We start from the raw sequence: 27,307 nt of genomic DNA on the forward strand, positions 1-27,307 counted from the left end.
GACTGGAATGAACAAATCAATAATCCTCTTCGTTATGTATGGAGTCGACAACAAACTTTGAACATGTAATCTCACCAGAGCACCACAAAATATCAGTCTTCTCAACAGAATTCCAAACGATTGCCTTGGGAACGAATAAAACAATAGACCGGCTTCGATATGGTAATGACGCGCCACACAGTAAACTATCGTGAATTTTCTTGAACTACGAACGCCTCTCTTTCGCTCTTGTTCGAGGAAACGCTTTGAGCCTGCTCTCAGCCTGTTAAGCCAATAGAACATTCCATGAAACTTCCTGATATTCCGAATATAAGCTTTTTAATATTTATTTGCTGACTATTATCCTCATCTTTATAGTTGTTGTTTCATGACGTTGTATTACTCATCTCGAAGAATTCAAATAATTAAATAATATATAAACATTTGAAATTTGGTGGTTGAAAAAGATTTTCATTAAATTTAAGATTTAAATCATATTTCGTGAAATATTGAATTTGCGTATTTCGCACCATAAAAATATCTTAAACGAAAACAAATTTATGTCAATTATTTATTCGGTAATGCATTGTGGCTCCTATTAAAATTAGCATAAAGCCACTTGATATAAGCAGCTAAAATGAACGAAAGATGAATAAAGCAAAGACGAGAGATGTCTGTCGACTTAGTCTTGACAAGGCACGTGCTATAAATATGAGGAAAAAGCAGATCTTGGAAAAGTGCTAAGAAATGGGAAAATGTGTTTTAACCTGGTACCCGAGCAGTGACTTTACGAAAACCACTAGCTGAAACAAAGGAAGCGAGGAATAAATCAGTAATGTGTTATGTTTAAAATTAGCATTATTTACATCCATTGTTGTTTCACAGGTGCAAAACAAAACATGCCTACAAAGTATATTTTGTTTTTATGTGTTTGAAAACCTCTAATCATAACACATAAAACATGGTTGAATTGGAATTCGCTCATAAATTAATGGATTCAAAATGGAAAGTGGGCAGGTAATTAGTTTCCTATTCTGGATGAAACCATAATATATGGGTATACACCTTCGTAAAAAATGGCGGAGAAAAATTATTCTTCGCCAGTGTTCGCAATAATAATAATAATAATAATAATAATAATAATAATAATAATATAAAAAAATTTCTCGATAGATGAATGTAAAAAATAAAAAAGAAAGAATGAAAAATACTCAAACCTGAAAGTTTTTTTAAAAGAAAAACACGTATAGATCAGTATACAAAGTGGAAAGAAAAAAGTAGAAATTCCCTCATGGTTGAAATAGATTAAAGGTAAAATACTGTCTTACGCTGAAATATGCTTTTTATTATAGTGTGACGAATTGTATAAATAAACATTAATAAGATTTTTATGGCACAAGAGTTGTTCAAAATTTTAAATCCCCATCCAGGATGAGTCAATGAAATAAAGTAGTTTTTCCGTTTTCCAATAGAGGCCCACTTTGTCACATAACCCTTAACTCTTTAGGATATCGCGTCTCCGATAAGTCGTTTGGAAGGTATCGGACGAATTTCTACCATGTAAAAAATATGGCCTCGCGCGTCGTTGACGTAATAGTGTCTTAACTATGTGACGCTTGTAGAATCAGGGAATGTAAGCCAAATGTCATTTCTTTTCTTGGCCTGTTGTTTATAGTAGCAGAATGTCGACTCTCTGGACCTTCAAACAGGGGTTGAACTGTAATATTTATTCTGTCTTTTATTAGTGAGGATATAACGTTTTGACTCAGATAATATTTATCTTTGTCTCATCCAGAATGCCTCTTATAAGATGTTTTATATCTCCATATTAAAAAACCAGCCTTGCCTCTAATTTTGTCCCCATGAGAAGCAGGGGGGGGGGCAAGTAAATAGAGCCGCATGACGTCTCTCTTCGTATACTTGTTTACAGTGAACATATAATATTCTTCCAACCTTCCAAGTTTTGACAGGCTTCTGGGCTTGACCTTTACTCCTGATCTTAAATGGAATACGTACATCAAATCTGTTGCCAAGGCCGCTGGAAAAATGGTCGGATCCTTCTATCGATCCAGTAGATATCTCACTGCTGATGCAATTCTCTATCTATATAAGAGCCAGATACGTCCAAGGATGGAGTACTGTTGCCACATATGGGCAGGAGCTGCTAGAAAAGACTTGTCCTGCCTTGATAGGGTTCAAAATAGACTTCGGGGCTTGGTGGGAGATGTCCTTTTCTCTTCGCTGCAACCTCTGTCTCACAGAAGAGATGTTGCGAGTTTGTCTCTGCTTTATCGTTATTTTCATGGAAAGTGTTCGACTGAGCTTCAATCTATGGTCCCCCCTCGCCAAACTTTCACAAGAAACACTAGACTAGCTGAAAACATTATCAATAATTTTCCCCACTCTTTATCTGTACCTAAACCTAAACATAGATTCCATGATCAAAGTTTCTTCCTTAGAACTGCACGCCTGTGGAATTGTATTCCGTTTTCCTGCTTTCCAGCTTTCTATAATATGGTTGTCTTCAAGTCCAACGTGAACAAGTTTCTGATGAGCCGTTCCACTTAGGTTAACAAATTTACCGAACTTTCATTACTACCGATTACTATATTGTCCTTTTGACTACTCTACACTCTTTAACCCTTATCTTTGAGTGGCCTATCGGCCTTGATAAGTGGTGACGTCTATGTAAAAAAAAAAAAAAAAAAAAAACCTTCAATAACAGCAAATATTTTGGGTGTTGATATTTTGTAGTTATATTTATTGTTTACGTTACACGGGATATTGTATTAGTATTCTCTCAACCTGACCCTAATAGAAATTGCAACAGTTAAAATAACTCTCGTGGAGATAAAGAGAGAAAGTGTGAGACATAGTTAGAAATAGCGAAAACGAAAAACATAAGTACGTATCACAAAAATTAATAACAGACAAAAACGTAATTCACTAGTCTCGGATGAGAAGTTGATTCGGTTAAACTTTCCTAACCTTTCGCAAGCCCTTAGTTTTATAAACATTTATCAAACTCAGCCAGTCATCAAACTGTATCCGCCATGTTTTAATAACACGTTTTTAATTCTACGTATCTACCCATAAGAACTATAATAGCCAGGCAAAAGCCCTTTCTATAATTGCAGGGAATTTCTGCTCCCGCAAAAGGGCGCTTATCATTGTGTCACACATAAAATGAATGGCATCGATTTCTTTATTCGTTGTTGAAGATTTTGAAGGACCATGCCAATATGTCTCAATCAATATGTACTAGCTAATATATCCACTATCTCACCTACCCACCTCAATACATAACATTATGTAATGAACTATATGCTTGACAATAAGACGTCTGTCATTCAAGACTATACGGTGAGTGAGATTCATTTCCTTGTTTGTGGTTGAAGATTTTGGATAAACTAACCTGTGAGACATCTTTCGGTGGCGCCTCTGACTCGCGTAAAGTTTGCATTCTAATTTTTTACAGCTGCATAGATGGTCCTACGCGAGCATTTGTAAAATGTTCTTCTGGATTTCCTTGGGTACTGTAACTTTTTATTTTAGATAATTTCTGACTTCTTGTGCCCCTGCATTGTCTACTTTTAGTTACACATATTTTTATCTTTGTATAGGCCTAAATTGTATAGACATTAAAAACGAGCAGTGGTGTGTTGCCACAAGAAATAATGGTATTTTTTCTGAGTAAGGCTTGCTACTTTTGTAGGATACATGTACAAAGGAAAGTTTTGGAAATTAACGATATTTTTATGGTGTTGATTTATTTTAAATTTTACAATGATTCGCCATTTATTAAGGTTAAAAACCACTCGAGGATATGAGTTAACGTGATGGACAGAATTGATAGTTGAATAATGGTGAATATTATGAGAGGATTGAAAATAACGAATGATGACTTATAAGGACGTTTATGGCAGATGTTTAATCCCATTGAATTTGGAGATGATCATGTTGTAGCACATAGGGAAGCTATCTTATGGCAACATGTTCCACAGACGAGAGATAATGTTTTGGAAAAAAAACTATGGAAATTCTGTTTGATATTAGGCACACGGGGAAAGAAAGGAAAAAAAACATATTAGAGAAAAGTTAACCTCACTTCTATGGGAAAGATGTTGTGGAAAACAGAAAAGATTATCCCACTCTTCTATTACGTCAGTTTTGAATCCTGCTTATTCAGCAGTATTCGCTATTTCACAATAACCGTTTCATACTTTCTCGTAATCTTCAGGTGGGATTGAAACTGCTGCTCATTTTTGTGATTTGTATATAATTAATGCGAACAAGTTCATCTAACTGCGCAATTATCTGTTACTCACGTAAGGTTATTTATATTATGCATGGCTAGACATTCATCAGAGATGTCCAAGACTGTATGACCACTTGAGCTTGCTCAACGATGCCTTAGTCTCATGTATCACAGCCAAGGTAATAGAAATACGTGGTTTGGTGTCGGAACGTGTGTTAATATTGCTGAGTATGAGAGAACGCTCGTTTTTTTGTGTTTTTTTTTGTTTGTTTTACTTCGATGTAAACATGAACAAAGCTTTGTTTTTTAATAGAAGATCTCTACAATAATCGCTTCTACGTTAATAATAAAAAAGCTTTAAACATTAATTCATAAGTCTTTAGTATCGACAACAGGAATATATTGCCACAATGCGCGTTTACATACAGACATATATACAATCTATATATGTGCGTGTGTGTGTTGTCATTGCAGATTTTTAACTTTTAAAAATATATTAGAAATAAATAAATAAAAATAAAGTTTTAATCCAAAGTCCTTCGTAAAGAAACTACCTTGCTTATAACCATATATATAATATTTTTAAATCTATAGTTTATGGGTTCAATATATTAAGATATAATAACACACATTCATATACATGCATATATATATATGTATATATGCACATATATATATATATATCTTAATATATATATAGTTACATTTCAAGCTTCAAATATGCATTTTTCATACCGAGCACTTCTTGTAGCATGTTTTTTGTTAGCCGATGTTGGTTTAGCTAGTATTTAATGTTTTCCGTGAATCCGGTTTTTTGGAGCGCTTCATTGTAATATGGATCTGCTTGGTTGAAGATGTCGGCGTTTGATGAGAGCATGACGATTCTTTTGCTCTCATCAAACGCCGACATCTTCAATCAAGCAGCTCCATATTACAATGAAGTACTCCAAAATTCACGGAAAGCATTAAATACCAGCTAAATCAACATCGGCTAACAAAAAACAGGCGCAACAGGAGACGGAACATCATTTGGTTCTCACCTCCATTTTCCCTCAACACAAAAACACGAGTGGGATACCTATTCCTGAAACTGCTAGACAGAAATTTCCCACCACCACATAAGCTGCACAAACTATTCAACAGAAACAAGATTAAGATAGCTATTCCACCACTCCATCAATAAAATGATCATCGCAAGGGAATGCAAGGAAAATGAAATTGCGGATTGCTCTTTCAGATCCAGGGAAGATTGCCCATTAGAGGGAAGATGCAGGGTAAAATCCTTCGTATATGAAGCGACATTCACACATCAGGCTAACGATACACCAGAAATATACATAAGCATGACAAAAGGGACGTCTAAACAGAGATTTTACATGCACAACAGTTCCTTCAGGGCAAAAACAAGGATAAAGACAGCATTAGTCGCCCGATTAAGGTAGCTAAAAGACCACGAAACACCATTCAGCATTAAATGGAGGATCATAGGGAGAAGACCAGCATACTCACCAGCCTCAAAACGGTGCTCCCATTTGTGGTGCGGAAAAATACCACATTACAAAGACTATTAATCACCCTCAAAAGACCTGTTTGAACGTCCGCAGTGAGACCCTTAAAGCCTGTATACATAGGAGACTAGCGCTCCTAATTAACTGGGAAGACCAAACAACAAACGAAGACCCCACCTAAAGGAGTTTCTTCAAGAGTATTCTAGATGCAGTAAACTTAACGCATAATTTAGTAAAAGAGAAAATGGACATTTAGGCAATTGTAAGTATAAAAATTAAAAAAATGAAGGAAATTAAAGAATACAATACGCATATATAAAAAAAAGATCAAGGAATACAATACGCATATATAAAAAAAAAGATCAAGGAATCAAATAGCCTGCTACCTCCCCTCAACTATTAATAAAAAAGATTAATTACCTCCATTGGACCAACTGAAACATGTATTACCTCCGCTTAACAAAAACAAAGAAGAAAAATTAATAAGATAAATTAATTACCTCCATTGGACCAACTAAAATTAACAAAAGGCAGACCGGACACCATGCGGATCGGAAACAAAAAGAGGACAGTACATATTTGCTAAAAATGCATTAAATAAAACATTAAAAAATTAGAAAATTCATATTAGAAAAAAATAAAATATACAGAGATAGGAATAAGCTATAGTTAAATAAAAATGAGCATCATTATAAACAATAAATGCGAACCTATTTTTCCCCTAACAGAAACAACATGGCTGATGAGAGCCAAACATTATTTACGATTTACCATTAACTAGTCCCCTTTATGTTGGTCTTGAAACCGACGGTACCAATGTTTTTCTGAACTTCTGTACAATTAGATAAATAAATAAATATATATATATATATTAATTTTTACCGCTCGCCAGCGCGAACATCTCTACCAAAACATTTTTAATCAACATTGAAAGAACTTGCGAACTTTTCTAGTGCCACGATTCCACGAAAAAGGAAGAAGAATAAGAAAAAATGTTAGCACTCTTGAGGAAAACGTTATATCATCGAAAGTAAGTTGATTTTAGATAAATAAATGCTTAAAAATATATATCTACATCGTTTCGGATTCTAAAGCTTACAAACACATACACAAACATTTGTTTGGGGAATGGTCTCTATCAAACTCCTGTCAATTTGTATCTACAAATTTGACACTTGATATATAGAGGATTAAAACTTGTGGAACAAATCTCATTTGGTGTTTAGCCGGTAAAAAATAGTTGCTAAGGAGTCAAAATGGAAAAAAGTAGAACTTGGCAGGCGTAAATCAATTTAAAGTACTCTCTTATACATTTTACAACGTTATTTCTTAGCTTTTGTATGCGTAACGACATGGTACAGATGATAGCGAATAAGGATGGAAATATATTTGTTTTGGTTTCCATTCTAGTTGATGTCACCAAGTCATTTTTTTCTTTGGAAATGACTACTATATATTAGGTATAATATAATAACCAATAGAGAATTGGCTCTATAATAATTATAATAAATACGAAATCTGCATGGATTAAATATCATATTTAATCGTAATTTACAACCGGGAACGCCGGGCGACCTGCTACTGTGTCTAAGAATAACATTGTTAGTGAGTGTGCGGATCGAGCCTTACCAAATTACTCTATTAATTTTGGTCTGCAGACTCGAAACTTGGTATTGAAGTTCCCCTCTCCTGGTGTGGAAAATCTTTCCGCGGGTAGCACATGCGAAACAACTGCGACCTCTCCTATTCTCGATCACTACTTTCCCTTTGTATAGACTGCTGCTTCAACTTCCTCCGTCACTTACTTGTGCCTCCCAGTTTGTGATATCAATGCTTATTTCCTTTAATGGCGTTTAACTATGTCTTTGTACCTCAGCTTTCGCCCATTGACTATTCTTTCGCCATTCTCTAGCTCTCCATAGAGGAGCATTTTCGGATTCTGTTATGCGCTATTCTTACAAAATAATTAGTCCAACACGGTTGTGTGGTTGCAATTACTGCTTCTATGCTGTTAGTATTTGCTCTTTTTAATACTTCTACTTCTAATATTTTCCACATGATTTATTATTATTCTCTTGATGTGGCATTAATGTACTGTCTCTAGACTACCAATGTGGTCTCCATTTAAAGTATGGTTTTCGGAAGAGTAAAGCAAGGCTGGCAGTACTACTGCTCTGTACATACACACACACACACACACACGTATATATATATATATATATATATATATATATATATATATATATATATATATATATATAGTAAGTTATAAAATGTATATGGCGATTAAGCTACACTGAATATTCCGCGTTTCATCCACTCTAGAACTCTTCAGGCTTATGCGCATAAGCCTGAAGAGGCCTCTAGAGTGGATTAAACGCGGAATATTCAGTGTAGCTTAATCGCCATATACATTTTATAACTTACTAACTAGCTCTACCTACGTATTGAGCACTTTTGAAGTAAATACTTAAAGTTTATGCATAAATCTATACTTTCGTATATTAATTTATGTGAGTAAAATTAAGTAGTTATATATATATATATATATATCTTATATACACTATAATCATCAATAGAGAATTGATTCTGCATTAATAAAAATATTTAAATGTTAATATCTATAATTTATATAAGAATTTGTATGTACAGCAGTGTGTAATATATATATATATATATATATATATATATATATATATATATATATATATATTACACACTGCTCTACATACACATTTTTTTATTTTTTTAATCATCATGTTGATTGGCTTGTATTTAGCCATTATAAAATTCTGTACCCCCCCCCCCAAAAAAAAAAAATTAACATTTTAAGACCAAATACGCACCTGATTTAATCAATATATTAAATGCATTAATAAAAATTAAAAGTAAACTCAGGACTGCCCAGGCAAATCAGACCTTCTTAAATTCGTGCTTGAGACCAGCGTTGGCTAATATCTTTGTGGGCTTTCATGAACAGGGTCTATTATTTGGTTTGCATAAACCAGACATTTACTTTCGTTATGGTGATGACACTTTTTGCTTATTTGACAACGAGACGAAGGCGAATACATTTTTGTGTCCCTTAATAACGTTCATCCAGCCCTTAAGTTTACGGTAGACAAAGAAACAAATTCTACTCTTTCGTTTTTAGATGTTCTTGTGTTCAGACATCCTCATGTTTTCTTACTTCTGTTTATCGTAAACCAACATTTACCGGTCTTTATACGCGTTGGGACTTTTTTTCTCCTACAAATCAAAAATACAATTTAATTAAGACTTTAGCACATAGCCTTGATTATTTGTTCTGAAGTTAATCTGGATGACGAGCTTAAATTCATTACTAAGACCCTTTGTAACAATGGTTACCTCTTAGATATTGTTGAAACTACTATTAATAAGAAAGTTTCCAATTTTTACAAACCTAAAGAAATTATAGTTAATAGGCGTCATGTTTACCTACATCCACCTTTGCTAGATAATATCAGCGACCGATTTGCTAAACAAATCTCTTTGTCTGTGCAACGATGTTATTTTGCATCGAATCCACGTGTTGTTTTTTTCAACCAGACCTATGTTGTCGTCAATTTGCAAAGATGTTCTCCCCACCACCACCACCACCATAATAATTCTATTATTTATTTATTTAAATGTAGTTGCAGTGCGCACTATATTGGGCGAACATCGCAAAGATTGCATTTCCGTTTGAAACAACACGTACTATCAAAGATTCGTTATGCAAATTTTTCACCCTCGGATGTTCTGAATAATACGTATGTTCCTGCGATTTGCGAGCACCTTATAAACAACAATGCGTGTGCCACGAATTTAAGTGCTGACCTGTTTACGATTTTTATTAAGCTTTTGAGACCTTCTCTTTGCAAGCAAAAACAAAATCTTAAAGGACTTAATTTAGTTTCTATGCAATTTTCCCCCGCTTATTTATCGCTTTTTTTTCTCCCCCACCATATTCATGACTTGGATTTTTTATTGTATTTTCCTCGATTTACCTCTGTTGAGCGATCAACGAAACCTGGTTAGCTAACCTTTATTTTCATTTTATATTTTTTTAATCATCATGATGTTGATTGGTCTGTATTTAACCAATATATATATATATATATATATATATATATATATATATATATATATATATATATATATAAATGTAAATGTTGGTTCATTCTTTTGAAATTTTCAGACAACCCATCTTTAGAGTCGAGGTATGTTTTTATGTTATTGAAATAAATTTACCTCGCGAATTATTAAAATATTAAATAAAATAAATATATTTTTTAACCGTTACTGCGAATCTGTTCTGTTGTAAAACTGAACTTCCGGTTCGATTCATTTCACAGCCACGAATTGACGAAAGATTTCATTTTCTGTTAACTCGATGAGTAAAAAAAAAAAAAAAAAAAACTTACTGCATGAGCAGAGGGTGATCCGTGCTGAAATAATAATGTTATTATTTAAAAAGCCATTCTTAACATGGGGAAGGGGGGTTTGTACCTTGTCTGTACTTTAACCTTACAATTGAATAAAAACATATCATAAAACTTTAATTAAACGTGGAAAACGATTTTTAAAAAAATAGCGCGGATCACTCTCTGCATTAGCACACACACACAAAAAAATAATAATAATCCCATATTTTTAAAATTTAAATTCATTTATGTACTTACCAATTTTTTTAATTTTATTTATGTTAAGGCTTTTCACTCATGAAACATTACGTTTAAATTGTTTAGTTTATTTTCACGGAATTGTTTACATAAAAAAGTTTGTTTTAACTTTTCCTAAACTGTTTCATTTTTACGACATGCCTCAACGTATTATAAACACCCTTACCCCCCCCCCATGTTAAAAAAAACGCCCTTCCATAAACCTCGAAAGCCGTTCTTAACATGGGGAAGTTAGGGTGTTTATAATATGCTGGGGCGAGTCGTAAAATTAACGAAGTTGCTATTTATTATTTATTGCAAAAATTGCTTGAAATTTATTTATTTGACAAAAAAAATTACATTTTGGTATTCCTTGGGCGTTGAGTTCCATGGCGACCAGTAGAAAAAAATAATAGTCGCTCCCTTAGTCTCCCACCTCACCCCGCACGTAACATATTTTATTTACTGACGTTGCCGTAACTAAACGATTATTTGTCACATTTACAAACATTTATTTATTTATTTATTTTGAAAAAAGTTTTACTTTTTATGAATATTAAAAGAAAAATGGGTACTCATGCAGAGAGTGATCCATGCTGAAATAATAACGTTATTATTTAAAAAGCCATTCTTAACATGGGGAGGGGAGGGTGTTTTGTACCTATTCTGTACGTTAACCTTGCAATTGATTAAAAAAAAACACGATTTAAAAAATAGCGCGGGTCACTCTCTGCATTAGCACCGAAAAATGTTACTAAACATTTATTAATAATTTCTCACTTTTACAAACATTTGATTTTAAATTTCTTATTAAATGACGACTTTTATCGACTTTTTTTTTAAATATCCCCCCAATGGTGTTTATTCCGAAATCCGTTGTTAACATGGAGAGGTTGGGGGTGTTTATTCTGAAAGCCGTTCTTAACATTTGTGGAGGTGGACCTAATGTAAAAAAAAAAAATAAAATAAATAAATTTAAAAAAAAAACTAAATCATTTACTGATAACTTCTCACTTTTACAAATATTTTTTAATTTACATGCGCGGATGAACAAATTGTTGAATAGTGCGAAAACAAAACATTTAGGTCCACCGCCACAATTTTCTTTTTTAAATGACGACTTTTATTGATAAATAAATTTACTTCTCCGCAACTTTTATTGATAAATAAATCTACTTCTCTGCCACGGGCACTGAACCCCTCCTTTTTTTTTAATAGTATTTTCGGGTGGGTATGCTGACAACAAATATCAGTTAAATTTTGCAAATAGTCCCCCCCTCCAAAAGTGGTGTTTTTTCCGGAAGCTGTTCTTAAGATGAGGAGGTTGGAGGGGGGCTGATTATAAGGTGGACCTAATCTAAAAAAAAACAAGTTGTTTATGCGCACATAAGCAACTATTTTTTATTAACTTTTTTTTTACTTTTTTATTTAAAAATTAGTAAATTTCAATGAATAGAATAATAAATCATTTATCATTAATATGTGTTTTTGGTTTTGTGTTGAATGAAACTTTTTTTTTCATTACAACAATAATGAACCAATTTAAATCTTCTGGCATGCGTTTAAGGGTTACGAAATTATCAATAAATCGTTTAGTTACTAAGCCAACGTCAGTAAATAAAAAAATGTTACGTGCGCATGCATTAGCCTTGACTGGGGGGCTAAGGGAGCGACCATTAAATAATTATGCTGGTCGCCATGGAACTCAACGCCCAAGGAGTACCTAAAGTGGCACTTATGCACTTATCTTACCGTGCTATTTTTTAAAATAGTATTTTCCTGTTAAATTCAAATTTTACGATATGTTTTTCTTTTATTAATTTGTTAAGTGAAAGTACAGATAACCCGGTCGGTTTCTAATGCGAGGAAAGTCTAGCCCCCCCCCCCAAAAAAAAGGGGTACTCTGGATAATAACAAAACATTAAAATTGCCTCAGTCTCTGAAAAGATTTCTTCTCTACTGAACGAGGAAAAAAACGGTGAAGTGTAGTTCACCTTCTGTTTCTCTCCCCCTCTCTCAATATCTCTCTCTATCCATCTCTCCCTTTCCCTCTCTCAATCTATCTTTCTCTCTATATCACCCTCTCCATCTCTCTTTGAGCCCCTTTCTCTCTCTAACTCCCTCTATCTCTCTCCTTTCCTCTGTCTTATCCCTCTCTGTTTCTAACTCTCCCCCTCTCTCTGTTTATCTATCAATCCCTTTATCTCTCTATCTCCTTCTCTTTCTCTATTTTCCTCTCACTGTCTCTTTTCTATCTATATATCTTCCTCTCTATCTGTCCATCTCTAATCCCTCATCCTATTTTAGTCTCCTAAATTAATTACAGTGAATAAGGCATTGTCAAAACATGGATAAATCCTATTTTAGTCACCTAATTTACTGACTGTGAGAATAGAAGTTATTTGGAAATTACTGCTACCTTGAACAGCACCAGAAGTAACTGGTAAAACCTTTCTAATTAAATTGATTTTGGCAGCCATTTGGTAAGAAAATGACATAGCCTTAGCCCTTGCTGCATGAGGAATACCTGCGACCTTGCTGCCAAGTAGAAGAATTATTTATTCTACTTTAAAACATTCAATTTTTCAAAAATCTCATGTTCGACATCTCCAAAACATCCAATATGGGGGAAAATATTGCAAAAATTCAAACTTATTGTTTAGGATGAATGCACAATGGTACGCAAAAAATCACTTGAGGCTCTTGGTCGATCCTTGCAAAATTTGCGTGGCAATGTCAGACCATTTGGGAATGCAGTAATATTGCTTGCAGGAGATTTCAGACAAATGTTACCTGTTATTCTTCAATCAACACCAGCAGATGAAATAAATGCTTGCCTCAAATACTCTACTTTTTTGTTCCATGTGAAGACATTAAACTTAACTCAAAATATGCATGTCCAGTGGCCGACTGTTCGATCCGCACAAAAACTTTTGCATCACTTGTGGGAAATTGGGTACGAAAAAGTGCCAGCTGGTCAGAGTTAAGGGCAAAATTCTTTGACTTTTAACTTCTGTAATTTATGTAATTTTATTTCATCAAAAGAATAGTTAGTTTAAAAGGTTTTTGCAGATATTCAAATTATAAGAATTCCATTTGACTGAGTGAATGAGCTATTCTTGCAGGTCAATACAAAGATGCCCATGAACTTAACGCTATTATTCAATGTAAAATTCCAAGTGAGGTAGTCAAATACAAATCCATCGACACTGTTGTGAAAGCAGATAAAGTGGTTAATTATCCAACAGTTATATTTGCCAGGGATGCTTCGCATATATTGCAACTGAAATTTGGTGTACTAATTATCATGTTGTGAAATATAAACCAATCCAAGCTTTGCAATGGCACATAGCTTGCAGTAAAATAAAAAAATTAACAAACAATATCATAGAAACAACAATCTTAACAGGACCTTTCACAGATGAATATATCTTCATTCCATACATTCCTATGATTCCACCGGATACATCATTACACTTTAGCAAATTGAACTTTCCAATTTTATTGTCATTTGCAATAACCATCAACAAAGCACAGGATACGATCTTTATAATTGTGGGCCTTACAGTTACACACTGACTGTTTTTTCACATGGATAATTTATGTTACATATTCAAGAGTCACCAAACCTGAAAATCTCTATATCAGCTAAGAAAATGGAACAACAAAAATTGTGTACCCATGCAAAATGGAAATTTAAACCTATAAGAAACATGCTTTTTCTCATTTTGGAACTTTTCCCATTGCGCCAATTTGAGCCACAGCAACGCGTGGCAGGGTACAGCTAGTATATATATATATATATATATATATATATATATATATATATATTCTTTAGATATGTGTTCATTTGTTTTTCTGTCGTATCTGTTATAGGGCGTGGTTTCATCAGTATATATACCCATAACAAAGGCAATTTTGTCGGGGATGTTATTTATGAATATTAGGAATAATAAAGGTCCAAGGATAGACCCCTGAGGTACTCCCGCATTTATATCATATTGTTTAGATGTACGACCGTCGAGGACAACTTGGATGTTTCTCTTATCTAAGAAGGATTTAATCATGTTAAGTATTCGTCCAGTGATATAGTATGATCTGATTTTCCTGAGAAGACCTTCATGCCCTACCCTGTCAAAAGCCTTAGATATAAATATAGAGCTACCGCTCTATCCTCCCCTGCTTTGTCCAGTATATACATTAGGAGATTAGGTAGGATATCTGCTGTGGAAAGGGCTTGCCTAAATCCATATTGTTGGTCAGTCAGAAATTTAGCATCTGTAAGGTGATGAACTAGATTTTGGTTAATTAGTAACTCAAATATTTTGGCGAAAGGTGGGAAGAGGCTAATGGGGCGATAATTTAATGGGTCAGTTCTTTCAGCAGAATTCTTGAAACCTAGTACCACAGAAGCAGTTTCCAGCAGTCCGGAAAGCAAGATTCATTAAGACATTTGTTGTAAAGTTTGGAGAGAACTGGAGCTACTTCGGCGAGAGAGAGAGAGAGAGAGAGAGAGAGGGAGAGGGAGAAATCTGAAAATGTATCAAAACACGTTTATGCTATATGAAAACATTTATTTAATATGATTTCTTCTTTGTCAATGATCTTAATATGGCGGGGGGGGGGGTTCAGTATATAGCATTGATCATAAGCAATAAAATGAAACTCTTGAATCCAAATTCATAGAATGACGTTCATCATTCTATGATTTATTATAATGATTCTTAATGCCCTTATCAATCTATTTATACATATACTATTAAAATTATCCTGTTGTTAATTGCTTGTCGCCGTGCACACTTTTCATCAGTACATGCATGTTGTAGATGGTGAGAAGTATGGCAAATAACTTTAATAGAGAGCGAATGGTGAGAGAAATAGTGAGAGGAAGCGATTGTTGTAAATAATTAAAACGCAAGAAAGTAGATAGAGATAGGGTCGGATAGAGAGAAGAGGCAGAGTATATTTTATAACAAGATGACCGTCTTCAGTTCAGGAATAGTTTGGGATTAATTTGATTGATAACCATCATATGGCAGTAATAAGAAAAGCATGTAGGTTAGGTACAAACGAAAATATTACTAGCAGCTTATATAAAGGAAGTTAAGGAAAAATATAAATAATATTCCATGGAATGGACACTCTTGATTAAAACTAATAAATACACCCCTAATAAAAGAGGAAGATGTAACCTATGACAAACCGAGTCGGAAGAGATACTATCACATACTATCAGATAAGGATAATATTATAAACAAACGTAATGAGATTATAGGAGGTTGCTTACACAAGGGTAAATACTAGTATACGTTTGATAGTGGAATAATAAATAGATTAAACGACTATATTATAGGATAAAAATTATAAAAACAAGAAAGAAAATATATATTGATCTTATATATTTGACTGTGGAAATTATAAGGGATGAAAAAAATAACAATTAAGTAATAATTACAATTATGACACAATAAATAAATATATGAATAATATCTTACTCTGAAATAATATGCAATTTGGGTAAATGGGCACACCGTAATTATACTATTAAAAATTATCTGAGAATATATTTTATTAATATATATATATATATATATATATATATATATATATATATATATATATAATTACAATAGTCTAAATATTATATTAAATAATATACCTGACAAATAATGTAAATTGATCTAGAAAGCATGTACAGCCTACCAAAAACAAACATCATAAGTAAATAAATGCAGTAGAATTTGGATGACTGGGCAGTAACCTATAAATCTCACCTGTCTGTTTAAATGTATATATGTATGTATGTATGTATGTTGGTGATCAAGGTTTGGTGTGGATGTGCGTTAAAAGCACACAGATGTCTTAGCGTCATACTGTGCTTCTCCCAGACAAATCAACCCCACGTGCACGTCGTTGCCACTGCCACGCAGATGGGGCTCTGATGAACGGCGAGTGTCCTGCGTTGTATAACTGGACTTCCACTTCCTTGTGGGGCAAAGTTCTTTTAACCAAAGGCTAAGGGTGAGGTAACCCTGACAGAAACCTCTAGAGGAGTTTAGGCCCTGTCAGATGCGCATACATGACCCACTGGCGTGTAGAGTATGCTCTGGTGACAAGCAACCTAAGTCACAGTCAGGGATCAAATGGCATGGTGGGTGGAGAGGGCTCTCGTAAGCCGTGGTGAAGGCAACCTCTTTAGGAGAAGGAAAACCCTGATATAAAACCTGCGGCGACTGCTTCCAATGATGTTGACTTTCTCTTCTTTTTGGTTCAATGTGGCAGTTGTTTAGAGAGTGGGATTGTCTCAGTACAGAGTCTTTCCTCACTATAAAAAGCTTCAAGCACAGTCATTACTTGATATGCAATGGAAAACACACTTTGCAATCAGTGTGTATCTCGATAACAAAACGGCTGACTGTAGCCTGAAACGACAAACGGACATTCAATGAGGACTGATGCAGATATGAGCGTGAATGGCAATAAAGGCTCTGGAACTTTCAGGGTCTGGCCTGGTAGGTGTTCAGGGCACCACAGATTGGACCCGGTCATCAATGGATGTGCTGGACTATAGAAGGTTCATAGAGGTGGCCGTCTGGCACGTGCTGCTAGTTGCACTCATGTTTGCGTCATTTGAGCCAGAAATATATTAACCAATGGCAATACTCGAGAACGAGTAGCTGCCATCATCATATATGTAGTAACGTCTCGCAAAAATGTTCAGAGGCAACGGATTTTCAACAGATCAGTATCATTTTGAAGATCGACTCTTCGGACGACAAATATCGAAAAATTGGCCACAAACATTAATTCCTTCACTCTCAACTGGCCGAAAAGGAGGGGGGTCGCTTTTTTCGCCGATATTTTCGAAAGTCATCCCTATTTTCGATTATCTAGCCTTAATTTGAACCTACGTCACTTCCGGTTTTGTGATGGGCATTTTTTTTCACTTTCTTTTCCTTCTTCGCGGTACGGGTTCGAACCTGCCTACTACCACCTTTTATTTATTTATTTATTTATTTATTTATTTATTTTGCTCAACACACACCTACAAACACCCGAACAACACTGAGCACGCAGGCTAGTTAGTAAATAAATGAAAAAAATAAAGGGCTATTATAATAGTTAAACGAAAACGGAAAATTTGATCATCATTATTGCAATTAGTATACATGAAGAACTAAGATTACGATAAAATTCCACCTAGGAGTAGCATTTTGCTTAAACAATGATTAGGGATAATATTAAATAAAGGATAATAGTATGTGATTATAAATATAGGTAGTAAAAATGATGAGAATCAGATCAGAAAACTTTTTCGTGTCATGCGTTTTATATATAAAAATTAATAAATACAAGTAGAAATGTACCTGCGGTAGGACGTGAAAACTGTACAAAATGAACATAATCAATAATATACGTTGGCAGTACTGTTGTCCTTCAATTAATGTGAATCTAATTATAATTACACATGAATAATCAAGAAAAGCAGATTTAAAGTGTAAGATTAACGTATGTAATAAGCGCATTACAATTTTAGCCATTAATGATTAATATTTACAAATAAACGATAAGTGTAAATAAATTTTATGAATAACAAATTAATATCAGATCAGTTTTGTCTGGGCTGACGTTATCCGCCTGATAGTCAGGAACGCGAGCCTTGGATTAACCACTAAGGAGACTGTCCTATCAGCAGGCGCAAAGTACTGGGACTGCTGTATTGCCATTTGGTGAGTGGATCTGGACCATGCAGTAGTCTCTGGTGGAGGCTCTCGATGCCATACTAGTGAGTAATTGTTATGGCTTTACCTTTTCGTGTGCTACAAAAAAAAAATCTTTTAAATAAAAATTTTCCTGACTTTTTCTCTCTTACTTTCCCTCTCTGTACTGTTCTAAGCAAGTATGCCGACCTATTCCACAAATCCCAAAACCTCAACATTAAATATCTCCAGAATAAAAACTCGATTAAACCTAGAACCCCATCTTCCAACGTAGACCCCTACTACCAGGTCTACTTCTCCAAAATCAGGGGTCTACGTTCCAACCTTCCAGAGGTTGAAACCCAATTACAGGAGACGAAACCGGACATATTATTTCTAAGTGAATTAATTATGTGAAGATTGTAAATCAAAGCTTCAAGTACATAAAAACTATCGAATAGAAAAACCGGTACTTTAAATAACGTAGATGTAAATAAGCCGTTGTCATGTTTAATATATAGGCCTAAAAAACTACCGGGATGTAAAAGTTGAAAAAGTATCAAACATATCTGTTGACTAAATGTTGAAAAAATTATTAGTGATACAGGATGCTAGTAGTTTAAAAAATGAATTATATAAACCTATACAAGTTTTTACAATAAGCGAAGCGCCACTAATCATAAAAATGTAAGCAAAACCAGTAGTATAACTAGAAAACTGCCTATAATGACTAGTGTTTAAATCTATATAATGAAATAACATGTATATTGGTTAATTTAATTAAATAGTAATATTGAAATTAGACTAGCGGATATCAATATTGACAATTTGAAATTGAACCATAAAAATAAATGCGAATCTTAAAACTTGGCTTTGATACTGTGACGTAGAATGTTAGCTTATCGAAAAACTGTAAAATAATAGTTGAAGGTATGAAATATTTGCTTTTAAACCAAGAAATAATAACACGCTTGTCGAAATAATTAATTAAATAATAGTTTGAAAAATTAATCAGTATGCATTATCAAAACACATGCTGTGAAGCTAGCAACTTAAGCCCGGATTGCTGGAAGTCTGAAAAAAAATGAAAGACATGCAATAGAAGGGAAAAAATGCCGGCTACTAGCTACTACGGTCAATGGATTATTGCACTGCAAGACAAGCGTGTTTGATCAAAAATGCCGATAAAGCCAGTTTGATACTTTTTATATATCTTGTCGATAAAAAAAATGAACACCTGCCGTGTTAAGGTAATCTTTCCAATTTCCGTTTCATAAATAATAAAAGCTCTTTCGCTAAAGTCCGTCCATTCTGATTGGCTGGGCTCTCGAAATTCTCATATTCCAGAATCCAGTTCTTCACTTTATAAACGAACGGTTACTAACATTAAAATATGGCGTAACTAAGAGATATATTATTCCGTCCGGTGTCAAGTTCAATTGATGCATCGGTCATTTCAGTCATGTAAATCGAAAAATACAAAGGAGAGAAAATCATTACTTGCTTGTTTTTACCAAGTTTAAACCACGCTATCCAATATAAGAATCTCGTTCGTCGTCAAAATATCGACAAAAAATTATACAGCTCTTGCAATCGACTTTTCTGACCATTGAACACATTTTAACATTATGCTTACATTTGTAACCTTTAACACACAATATACACTACAGAACTATCATTTCTATTTTTTGTCGACAAGTTTGTTTTGTTTGTGTGTATGTGCGTGTGCGTGCGATACAAATACATCGTAGCGGTCGAACTGCTGTTCCTTTCAATTAGATGGGATCATATTTTGTAAAGGGGTCACTCCTCTCTCTCTCTCTCCCTCTCTCTCTCTCTCTCTCTCTCTCTCTCTCTCTCTCTGCGCGTATTTTCCTTCGTAAATGGTATTCATTTTAGCATGCGTGTGTTTCTGTGCATGTGTTCGATTCTGTTGCGTCTGGGAATGCGATAATATTTCTTCTTCTTCTTCTTCTAAACCTTTTTATTTCATAATCATCAATTTATTTGTACTTTTTTTTTCTTTCTTACACAATTTAATTGTGTCAGAGTTGTAATCTTTTATTCATTAAATTTTCTTTTAACTTTTGAACTTGGAAAAAAATCATATACCCAATGTCTTTCTTTCTTCCCCTCTCTAATATGCATACACATTTTTATTTTTTACTTTTTAAAATCTATTTTTATTTATAGAGTAAGTTACGTTTTTTAGACGCTAGTTTTTTATACGTTAGTCTATTTTTAAAGTATACGAAATATACCTGACCGTAGCCTACGCCCTACGTAATTTTTAACATATGCACACACAAAGACACACACATTTTTACTTTTTACTTTTGAAAATTCTATTTTTATTTTAAGAGTAAGTTACGTTTTTTAGACATTAGCCCCCCCCCCCGGACTGTGGCCTACTCAAACACACAAATAATACCGTTATTATTTCGGTACGTTCCGTCGCGATACAATTGAATGCGACCTTAAATAAAGCCAGGGTAAAATTTCAGCATTAAATGTTTTATATTTGTTTGATTGAAATTAACACCAAATCTGATTGACCAATCATTATCAATTTTAGAGAACAGCTGCTAGGCGCAGGGGTGAATGCCTAAATATGATATATAATTAGTTTCCCTTAGTATCATGAGAAAAACGTAGAAACCATTTATCCTATTCCTTCATTATAAAAATAAATACTTTATTTTGTTTACTTTTATGGCCCTGGACAACACCGAGTAGCCTTGCTAGTAATTAATCTCGTGTGAGTTCATGAATAACTATTTTATTATAATTTGTCCATTAATACGAAATCTCAGAGGTGCGCTAGTCGATGATCATTATGATAATTCAAACTAAAAAGTTTTGTCAGCTCAAATATGTTTTAGAATAATCCAAATATTTAAAATAAATATTTATTTACATTAATTAAGGAATGTAACTTTAAAATGTTAGCATAACAATTTAGTTAACAACAGAATAATGACATGGAAAAACATCAGGTGATTATCTTAGTGACGTACACTAATAATGTAACGAGAGAGCTTAAAAGACACGTATCAGAGTCAAAAATTGGGAGTTAGAGAGAGCAGACGTGATCCATAGTCATAGGGAGAAAGACGGTCGTGGATAGCAATGGTTCCGAGTATATGTCTATAGTAAAGAATCTAGGACCAGCGTTGCAGCGTTCTGATGGGGAAACATTGGGAATAAAATTGCTGCAAATACCGCCAAAACTTTAAGTGATACGAATCTTCATTTGCAGCTTTTCTGAGGATCCGTCAAAACAAGATCAAAGATGAACCAGGTATGTTTCTTCATTGACAGATGTAAAATCTCAGGCTATTATTTGTCGCTATTTGTTATAATTGTTATGTCATGTTTAGACTAGGCAATCAATAGACACATTCCTATGTCAATGATCAAATATACATATATACACGTCAATGAACACATCATATATACAGCCTCTTCCATTTTATACTATTAGATGATACATGGATTCAGACACGTATATATATATATATATATATATATATATATATATATATATATATGTATATATATATACCCACTGCTATACGACGTTCACGTCGACTTGGTGCCGATGTAGACGATCAAATACATCGATGCGTAAATAATATACAGAACCCCACTATATAACAAGAAGAAAACGTAGTATTAGAAAAAAGCGAAAACAAATAGGAAATAGAAGGAAACAATGATGAAGAAGAAGAAGAAGAAGAAGAAGAAGAAGAAGAATATGAGAAAGAAATTGAGGAAGAAGTAAGAAAAAAAAAGACGATGTAAAAATAAGAAAAATTCGAAGACATGAAAAATAAGACGTTTACAAAAAAGAAGAAAACGCTGGCAAAGAAGACTCTGAAAAAAGATGATGATGATGATGATGATGATGATGATGATGATGATGATTGATGAAGAAGAAGAAGAAGAAGAAGAAGAAGAAGAAGAAGAAGAAGAAGAAGAAGAAGAAGACGCTGTAATGTTTAGAAGAAGAACTGGAGGGAATATTGAAAACTTTAAACTGTCAAATAGAAAGATATATTTCTGAAACCCCCTTAAGCTTCACGTAAGTAACTGTTTAGAAGTTTTGCATAGAAGCTGAAGAAGAAAAATAAGTAGAAAAAAAAGAATCAGAAGGAAAAGAAGAAAAAGAGGAAAAAGAATCAGCAAAAGACGAAAAAAATGAAGAAATCAAAAGAGAAGAAAAAGACGAAGAATTCAGAGTTGAATGAAGACGAAGAAAATAGCGAAAAAGAAGAACAAGAACAAGAAGGAGACGCTGTAAACGGAAGGAAAAGAAGACACGTAAAAATGCAGAAGATGAAGAGACGGAAAAAGAATACGACGAAGAAGACGGTGAAAAATAATAAGAAAAAGACGCTGAAAAAAAGGAAGAAATAAGAGATGCCAGCGAAGTAGGAAGCACAACCGACTGGCTGACGACCAGTTATTATAACTGCGTGTGTGTTTGCCTACTCGCCGTAACGAAGCAATAGATATGGACCATATGGAGTGTGATGCATGTAATTTTAAAAAGTTAATATTCCCTTAATCGAAGAAAAATTGGACCTTACGCTAAGGTTTTTGTTCAAGTGCCATTTCGTCATTCTGCTGAATTTAGAATTGAAATAGAGCCTTGCGTATTGTCTAATGTTATGCTAACGCAATAGGTATGAAACTGATACATTTAGTAAGTGGAATAATAAACAGGTGTCTTGTAGGTAAATATTACTCTGAATAAGATAAGCGGGGATTTAGAATTTTGTAGGAGGACTAAAAATAAAGAGAAGACAAATTTGCTACTACCATGGTGAGATTGGGTTGGTGAGAGAGTGAATTAAGGGGGAAAAATATAAATTTATGGAAAGATGAGGAAATCTGTGTATTCTTGTACGAAAACATACTGCAGTATGAGTTTGAAATGATGAGTGTGGAAGCTTTGCATACGAATTGCTTTGTTGGGTTCCTATTATGTCGGAAGTTTCGAGGGGAAAATCTTATCATTTTATTAATATAGCGAACGAACGACGACGAATGACGATATATTCTTGAGTCTATTTTGCACTTTCTAAGATCGCTTCAGTTCTGAACCAAATCTAAAACTGATTGCATATTATTTAGAGATGAGACGATTCCAGTATTTTTACTGATTCCGATACAATTACCGATTCCGTATCAAATTGCCGATTCCGATACAATTATCGATTCCGATTCTTTCTAAATCTCTACATATTAAACTATAAAGGTCATATTTTCCACGATTACTGTAAAAACACATGTTAAACGTAAGGATACATTTGTGAGGGATGATCTACCGATTTTAGTTCTACTAATAGGTTAAAGTCAATAGATATTAACTATTTTAGTATTACTATCAGCAGTAGAATATTTTTTCTTTAAAGAAAATCAAATAAAAAGCTAATAAAAAGAATCGTTATTGGCATTGGAAAATAGGCACAAATTTTTCCGATTTAGATACCCCCAAAATTTCCGATTTTTTCGATTCCCGATTCCGATTCTGATTAATCGGTCCAACACTAACATTATTAAAAGGGCACCTATTTAGCAACTTTTTGACAGAAAAAATCGAAATTTAATTGCCAATTAAAAAGGTTACCTTAAAATATGTGAGATTATATTGTTAACATTTTGCCATGAGCAAGAAATAAGGAATAACGCCAAACCGATGAAACCAAAGTCTGTTCCTCTTAAATTAGAAAAAAAAACATTATACCGTTCAATTATCAAGAAATTGCTTTTTGTTTCTCTTGTAACAACAATCAAACTTTGCAAGTAGGAGCAATTTTTACTTAATACATGAAGAAGATTAATTTTCCTATATATTATTGGAACTATTGTCATCGAATTTCGAAAAGTTAAGTTCATTCTCTACAGATTGTCGTCTAGAGATGTGTGGCGTATTTTAAAATAGAATTTTAAACTTAAGCGCAACAAACCATTTCGAGTAGAAACGCAACAACGACCGACGGGGGTATCTAAAAATAGGAAATAAAATAATGACAAAACGTTTTCCTCAAATGTTGTGAATAACATTAAATGTTTCGTTTCAAATGACGAGGAAATGAAAGAAAAGATAAACATAACAAAAATAGACAAACATTTATTTCATTACTTGTTGCAACTTGTTTTACTTACTTGTGTGGGTCATGACATCATGATAACGGACAGTCGTGCCCTACCCTAATTATTTCAACAAGTTGCATAATGGCTCTTCTCCACCTTGACGCATGCAGGTGTTCAATTAATTCTCTTGGATATTAGAAAGGCAGGTGCCATTTTGAATTTGTACAGCGCGTGAGAGACTAGAAGATAAAAATACTTCTATTTTATTAACAAAATTAGCCAATCAATGAACTGGAAATTTATAGCACGTTCTTTAATTACAGCAATGAAATACGCACACGCGCGTCGGAATAAACACATATGCGTATTCGCATATACATGCACAAAGTTCAATGAATCGTTTAAAATGAGTTTTGTGTCTAGGAATTAAATAACGGAAACAAACTAAGGCTTCAACGCCTACTTTTTTATATACAGCGTAACTCGGAAATGAGCGATCCGAATATAAGAAAAAAAAGAAAATAGGAAAGATTTTTTTATTAATTGTATTTATTGCGAACTATTGTCCTCATTTTTCTTAGATGTTTCTTCACAACGTTTTGACCAACTATTCCTCTGGCCTTCGCCAGCTGGTAACCGCGACGGGATAGGAACTCCGAATCTCCTAACTGCATCCACTTCAATCACTGTCATCCATAGTTTCGTCGTCTCACCACGTTTTTGGCCAAGTAAGCCTCTGGCCGGCTTTGGGTAGGATTGAAACCGCTATCTTCAGACAATTCTCACCTGTAACCGTAGAGATTCAACGTCTCTATCAACTGCGCCACGGGCCTCGAAGGCCAGAATAATAGTTGGCCGAAACGTCGTTAAAAACAATCTAAGAAAGATGAGGATAATAGTGCGCAATAAATAAAATTAATCAAATAATACTCATCTCAATAATGAATTCCAATTAAATAATATAGAAAGATTTTTCTCTGATCCCAAATTAGAGCCTGTGTTTATGTACAGTGTAAGGTGTATATAAGAACCCTGGATATAAGTGGAACGAGTATATAAGAGAGTTTTATGGTCCGGAAAACAAGTCTCTTATATCCGGGTTACACTGCACTAATGAGTCACCATTTACTAAACCCAAAAGCCTCGTTGATAAGCCTTAATTAGATTGTCAGTTTGACTTCGGTTTGACTCCAATGATGTTTACAAAAATGTTTAAATATAATATACTGCATGTAAATAAGTTTGAAAGTAACTTTGTGGAAAAGTTCGATAGATTTAAAAATAACATTTTGGTGAATAAAATGAAGCTAGATGCCACTGGCCATCGTTACGTATGTGTATATGTTTATATATTTGCATGTACAAGAATCGCTCTTAAAGTAATTAGCCGATTATTGTGAATTTTTTAAAAATAACAGATGCTAGAAGGGTTCCAACTGTTGACTATATTTCGTTTTATGTAAAGTGATCGAAAATGGGGTTGAAGTTCTTCATGAAAATTCAGATATCTCCATTTTTTTGTAAAATTTTAACAATGGGTATTGGATATAAAGTAATAAATATTTCCCTAAATACAGGATTTTTTACATATTTTAAAAGGTTTTAAGAGGCATTATATTGGCACAACCTCCATTAGAAAATTAAAATATTTCAGATTTGCATTAAATTGAATTAGTTATTATTAGACAACAATTCAGCAATATTTCCTGAATTTCAATTTCTTTTTATATTCTTATTATTCTTACGCCTTTAATTTTAAATATTTTTAGAATTAAAATCATGTAATGAATTATGATCAAAATTAGTCTAATGATTCTAGACATATCTTTAAGATGTGTTTAGATTTTAATATGTGTATGCATAGGTGAAGTGCTCTAGCATACGGTTATAATCGTATCGAATGTTGCTGTTTGTGTGTTCGGAAATGTTGGTGACAAGTTCTTAATAAAATAATCTTTACAGACAAGGTCCTAAAGGATAAAAAGCTTACGAAAGTTAAACACGTCAACAGTTTTTGATGTATAAGTTTCGCATTTAAAAAAAAATCCCCAAGAAACTCAATTCCACACCAGGTTACATGTCAAAGTCTCAACAACACCAAGACAAGTTGAGACAACTAATATAGATTCAGCACAAATCATCAGCACTTCTATCCACAGTGAATAAAGACCTCAAATTAAGAGCAATCATATGAGACAGGGCCGTGGCAACAACAACCATGGACGAAAAGTGTCGGTCCCAACGGAATTTATACAGAAATGATTCTCCACGTTTCTACATATATGCCGGAGATACTCTGCTGATTTGGATCAATGAAGAAAGTATTATACTGCTTAGACGAATTGATTATAATGATGAACTACGAACAAGAGTGCATTCCGCACACCAACAACAACGTCTTCGGCCAGGATTTGACATAAGTTCTTGCCAGACCCGGCCACAGTTCAAAGCATATAACACAATAGCCCTGTCATAAACTAGGAAACTTTTGCTGCCATTGTTAAACCTCGAATTCCAATGCTAAAAGACAGAAAGTCGGAGAAATCCTTCTATGAAAATCTATATGGCATATGCAGTAGATATATGGGATAGGTAAAGATAGTTCTTTTGTTGTCTGGTCACGTGCTGCCCTAGGAAATTGGCTCTGGACATATCGTGTATCATATCGACACTCTGATTCCCAAGAGTATATCATGTTCCTAGAAAACTGGGTATAAGAAACGCAAATGATCGGCGTAGTATCCCCAGAGCAATAGATGGGTAGATCTTTAAAACGACTACAAGAATACTGGAAGGTAGCACTGATAGTTACGATCGCCTTTGCTGTGAATACACAGCCAGATTCTTCTTGATACATAACGCATCTGTCCAAGATCCAAACATGCCTCCAGCAATGATTTTGTAAGAAGACGTGATAAAAGATCATCTTCTATTCCTCAGCAATAAAAATTATATCAAAAACGGTGGAGTGAAATCAGTCAGTGTATGGAAATAGCGATAGCACAATGGCACATGAAAAAAAAACGAAAATGTTACAACGCACATAGACGCCTACATCAAGAGAGAACTTGAATGCCTACTGGAGAGAACTTGAAT

The 27,307-nt window shown here is 33.9% G+C and overlaps 1 protein-coding gene and 1 long non-coding RNA gene across 3 annotated transcripts in view; one reads left to right on the forward strand and one right to left on the reverse strand.

The window, feature by feature from the left end:
- LOC145279870 (uncharacterized) overlaps positions 1-24,451 on the reverse strand; it is a 95,923-nt gene extending 71,472 nt beyond the window's left edge. The window contains exon 1 of the long non-coding RNA XR_013868478.1: positions 24,284-24,451. This is a non-coding gene — a long non-coding RNA (uncharacterized LOC145279870). The remainder of the gene's footprint in view (positions 1-24,283) is intronic.
- LOC145279869 (uncharacterized) overlaps positions 1-27,307 on the forward strand; it is a 66,033-nt gene that overhangs the window by 9,407 nt on the left and 29,319 nt on the right. The window lies entirely within an intron of this gene.

Source organism: Euprymna scolopes, chromosome 7 (genome assembly GCF_053919585.1).
Source record: "Euprymna scolopes isolate OS-2025 chromosome 7, ASM5391958v1, whole genome shotgun sequence".
In the NCBI taxonomy this organism is placed as follows: domain Eukaryota; kingdom Metazoa; phylum Mollusca; class Cephalopoda; order Sepiida; family Sepiolidae; genus Euprymna; species Euprymna scolopes.